The 5,065-nt window shown below is 47.9% G+C and overlaps 1 long non-coding RNA gene and 1 pseudogene across 1 annotated transcript in view; both read right to left on the minus strand.

Moving 5' to 3' along the window:
- LOC109299265 overlaps nt 1–1,631 on the minus strand; it is a 10,196-nt gene extending 8,565 nt beyond the window's left edge. The window contains exons 1-2 of the long non-coding RNA XR_002097807.1: nt 1,212–1,631; nt 3–8 (exon numbers count right to left, since the gene is read on the minus strand). This is a non-coding gene — a long non-coding RNA (uncharacterized LOC109299265). The remainder of the gene's footprint in view (nt 1–2; nt 9–1,211) is intronic.
- A 1,932-nt stretch (nt 1,632–3,563) lies between these two features.
- Nucleotides 3,564–5,065, minus strand: part of LOC109298370 — a 9,687-nt pseudogene continuing 8,185 nt past the window's right edge.

Below are 5,065 nucleotides of genomic sequence, written 5' to 3' on the forward strand. Positions count from 1 at the left end.
ACCACAACCTTTCCATTCAATAATAGGCAAATTTATTGATGCACAGTGGAAATAGAAAAGAAACAGTACAAACAGTCAAGCAATTCTATACATCTACCAAATCCTAGAGCTGTCATCAGAGTCAAAGTACTTCTAGCCAAAATGCAGGTTCCACTCTGAGGCTGTCTCTCAGATGTCAGCATATCAGCAGTTTGGAGGTGAGATGTTGAGGCTCACCCCCTCCAATAGGGTGCATGAGACAGGTGGCTGGTGTGCTGTCTTAGAATGAACTACTGTGTCCAGAAGATTCCCCATGCTTGAACAAAGGACATACTCACGCTTGTTTTCATCCTTGCAAAGCTTTATTTAAGGATACTCACAGAAGCAGGAGATAGAACAGAGCAGAAAGGACGGTCACCTCACATCGGCCTTAGGCAGCAGCCGCTACCCTGCATGGTTCCCCTGGCCCCAGCGTGTTCCAATCCCAGGGATGTGATAGCCTGAGCCAGGGCTCCGCGCAAGTCGGAACTCTTGCCAGAGTGCAGGAACCCATAGTAACTTAAGAATGTACAGCTTATATAGTCTGAAGTAAACAATGTTATCTCAGTCTCGGAAAATGGGGATGAGTCATGATGCACCTGGTGTTTACCACATTCCACTGTATCACAACATTCTACTATCCAGGTTCATGGCTCAGTCACACTCACAGAGCGGGAGGCTACATGCCGCTACACTGGCCTACTATGAAATCAGCATGCAAAACTCTTGCTTTTAGCAAAGCTCTTACTATTACAGTCCACCCTTTGATTGTGAGAGAGACCACCAAGAATTTGAGGTCTAACTCGCAATTGTCCTAAGCAGTTCATATATGCTGGGTGTTATACAGATGGGCGAGGGACCGAATGTGCAAATACCAAACGCATGTCCATAATAACAAGCATACAGCTACAACAACAACAATAGGATGCAATAGAATATTCAGTACAACATTCACTTTAGGGGACCACCCTTTAAAAATGTCCCACCAATGATACACCATAAGGTCGTGCTCTTCTTGGGCGATTCTCAGTAGTTCACCACACTGGGTTATTATCAGGACTCCGGCTTGGGCAATGGTGGTAGCTATCTTCTGGAGCTGGTGAGTGATCTCCTCATGCTGGTCAAGTAACTGCTCAAGTTGTAGAAAAGAAACCTTAACTGGTATCACCCACAGAGGAATGGGGAGAGTAGACTGTATGGCCTCATATGAGACATTAAGGAAGGGGACGCTCTCCTTGGTATGGAGGTCAGTAATAATCATCACCTGATGGTGGCATTCACACACAGGGGGTGAGGAGACCTCATCCCCATTCCACTGATTCAGGTTGGAAGAAAACACGCAAGCTGTCCCATTCCTTAAGTCATATGTGAGGGTCTCTTGTAACCACCAGGGTTCCCACCTACAATGACTGGGGTCATGAGTGTAAGTGCATGGCTCATACAAATGGTTACAAGCTGGGCACACCCATCCCTCTGGCCAATTCTCAAAATCATCTATGCGATGAGTTCTATTCATTAGATCAATGTGGGAACCCTCAAACTTGGGGATCCACCATTGATCTCCAGACAACTGGGGAAATATCTGCATTTCACACCACACGGCAGGCCAGGTCTCATTAATGGCCAATTTGAACTCCACTGTGCAAACTGAGGTATTGCACTGTGTGTACTGAGGAAGGGGTAGCAGCCACCCCTCAAACTGTATCCCCAGGGCCTTTCACCATTCTGACCCTGAGGATCCTTGTATGACAGCTCTTAAGTTCTGATATTGCTGATATGCTTGCAATTGCCAAAGCATACACAAAGTGGCATTCTGAAAGGTGGATTGATTCTTCAAGACGCCAGTTATTGCAAAAGTGGTCCGGTTAACCCATTGCTAAAGATGATAGGTACCAACTAAATGGGTCCTGGTCAACCAAGGCAATAAGGGTCCCCATGAACCTATCAATTTTAGGGCCTGTCCATCGAGTGAGCCCAATTTACTCAATTTATTCACTAAAGTTTCAGTGTCAAAGCTACTGACCACCCCTGTGCCTGCTCCAATTCCCCCTGGGATAGTACCATCTATATCTCTTAACTCGCAGTGTATATTCCAACCAGGGGGCACATTCTTTCTTTGATTTTCGAAGATCCACCTTGGTTATATTGATGGTATACTGAACATGATGGATGTGGGGTCCCTGCCACACCGTACAACAGGTTGACCCAACCCTAGCTATGTGGGGTTTCCAGGTGGGCATGCTAGGTTTGTGCCTAACTTCAAGCAGTTGAACCCACCATCCCCTCCCCATGATGATACTTGTATTATAACAAACCAGGGTGGAGTTTGGAGAAACTTGGGTCATCAGGATTTTACCCCCAAATTTGCTATCCCAACTGCCAGATAAGTTTCTCAGGTTCTTCTGCACCTCTCTTTTTGTCAACCATATTTGCTTGATTGTGGTACATTTAATGGGGGGACTCCCAACAGCAAAGGAAAAGTTTACTATAACCGTCTTGTTACAGTACAAAGTCTCCACCCCTTCCCAGGTGATGTCCCTACCTGGCATGAGGTGCTATCAACACTTAGATTTAAAAACAGACAAGCCCGCGAATCAGGCATGTATAATTGCTGGAAATGCAATTCTGAGTTGCACCTACCCATCCCCCGTGGTATTGGTAGGTAGCTGTGGAGGCTGTGTCTCTACAGAGATACAAGCAAGACAAACAGTACATGACAAAGTTAAAGTGTTGCATAGCAAAAACAGGTTTCTTCCAAAGAGGCTCTGCCGTATAGCATGTACCAATCTGATTAATGTTGTCAGCAGGGAGAAGGTGGCCACTAGCCAAGCAGTCCACCCAACAGCGTCTTCAATGTCCCAATGGGCCATCATCTGGATTGAATGCTAAAGGTTATAATCCCCTTGCTTCCAATTGGTCCCTGGGTCTCAAATGGCACCAAGTTCCACCCCTAGATGCTACCCAATCAGTATTCCCATCTCTCTCGGCTATGAGTTCAGTGGGTATAGGATCCTTCCCAGGTTGGGTTACCCACACCCAGTGCCCCATAGACTCAAAACTATCCTGATGCCGCACCTTTGAAGAACTTGATATCTGACCATTAACAGACACAAGGGGAGCAGGTAGAAGCAATAATTGGGCTATTAAATCCCCCTTTTCCCAGGCAAAAGGGGTTTCCCCCTGGTTGTGTAGTATGACTTTCACCTCCCCCGGTAATCTGGGTCAATCACACCTCCCTCGGTCACCACCCCTCGAGCCACAAGCCCCAACTGAGATTGTATTTGCCCAAACCAGCCAGGAGGTAAATCCACAGATTAATTCAAAGGTACTACTGCCATCTGTCCCACATCCAATGTCCCTGCTTCAGCGGCTGCTAAGTCCATACCCACTGACCCCACAGTCGTGGGGGTGGGAAGAAAAAAAGGTTTATGGTTCTGTATTGGTTTTATAGTTAATAGGAGCATTGTCTCTCCCAATGCTCTCTCCTCCACCCCTTTCTTTCTGCATCCATGCATCCTATCCATAGGTGATTGTCCTCTGACAAATTATCTATTATTAAGGGTAGCCACCATTTTCGGCAGGTGAGAGGGCCACCCTTGGAGGGCTGGGTCCAATGTTTTGGTCAGTAATTGCTTCAGTTGACCATTCCATCTCTCAATGCCTGCTGCCTGCAGGTGGTACAGTACATGAAATGTCCAAACCATTCCAAGTCCAGCTGCCCATTGTTGGGTAAGCAATGCAGTGAAGTGTGTACCTTGATCGGAGGAAATCTCACCGGGTATGCCATGAATATGGACAAGGTGTGCCTCCAATACCCAAGGGTGGATGAGGCATCCGCCTTCCAGACTGGTACAGCAATCCCATATCCGGAGAAAGTGTCGGTGGCCGTCAAAGCACAGTGATAATGATTTATCACTGGCAGCTGTCCAATATAATCAACTTGCCATTTCTCAGCTGGTTCCGGCCCTCTGGGGATATGGCCTTTCCTCTCATTCAAGGGCTTCCGTGCCAACTGACATCGCAGACACTGTGCTGTTGCTGATGCAGTTTCACACCGCATTATGGGCAAGTCACGTGCGACCACCCAGGCATAGGCCAAGTCCCTTCTCACATGTCCTGATTGCTGGTGTATCCAGTCAGCTAACGCGTCGGTCTGACATGCCGACATCGGCCAGGTCAAAGGATCAGCATGGTTGTTCCATTCATGCTCAGGATTCCCAGTGTTTATGGGTTGGTGGGCATCTACATGCCCAACATGAATTTTTATTACCTCAGATTTCATGGCTAGTTGTTTCCACAGGTCCTGACCCCATAAGTATTTTCCTCTGATTTTCCAGTTTGCGGCCTTCCAGGCACCAGACCATACTGCCATACCATTTGCCACTGCCCAGGAATCAGCGTAGATCCAAACTGCTGCACTCTGCCATTCAGTCTCATGATCCACCACCAGCATAAGAGCTTGCAATTCAGCCCATTGGGAGCAGGCCCTTGTCCCAGTATCTTTGAGTTGGTGAGTAAGGATTTAGTTAGGGAGCTTCTGGAGGGGTTGGACATTTTTAAGTCAGCCGGCCTGGATGATCTTCACCCTAGAGTCCTAAAGGAACTGGCTGGGGTCATTGCAAGTCCCCTGGCTCAGCTTTATGAACACTTGTGGTGCTCTGGAGAGGTGCTGGAGGACTGGAAGAGGACCAACGTGGTTCCCATCTTCAAAAAGGGGAGGAAAGAGGACCTGGGGAACTACAGGCCAGTCAGTCTTCCCTCAATCCTGGGCAAGCTGTTTGAGAAAATTATTCTGGCACACATCCAGGAGGGGCCAGCAGGGAACTGCATGCTCAGGGGAACCAGCACAGGTTCATCAGCGGCAGGTCCTGTCAGACCAATCTGGTGGCCTTTTACGACCAGGTCACTAAATCATTGGATGCAGGGGTGGCAGTGGATATAGTTTTCCTGGACTTCAGGAAGGCTTTTGACACTGTCTCTCACCCCATTCTCATTAGGAAGCTGGGGGACTGTGGCGTAGACACCCATACAGTCCAATGGGTCGCCA

Source organism: Gavialis gangeticus, unplaced genomic scaffold (genome assembly GCF_001723915.1).
Source record: "Gavialis gangeticus isolate Ggan-Ray unplaced genomic scaffold, GavGan_comp1, whole genome shotgun sequence".
Classification (NCBI taxonomy): Eukaryota; Metazoa; Chordata; order Crocodylia; family Gavialidae; genus Gavialis; species Gavialis gangeticus.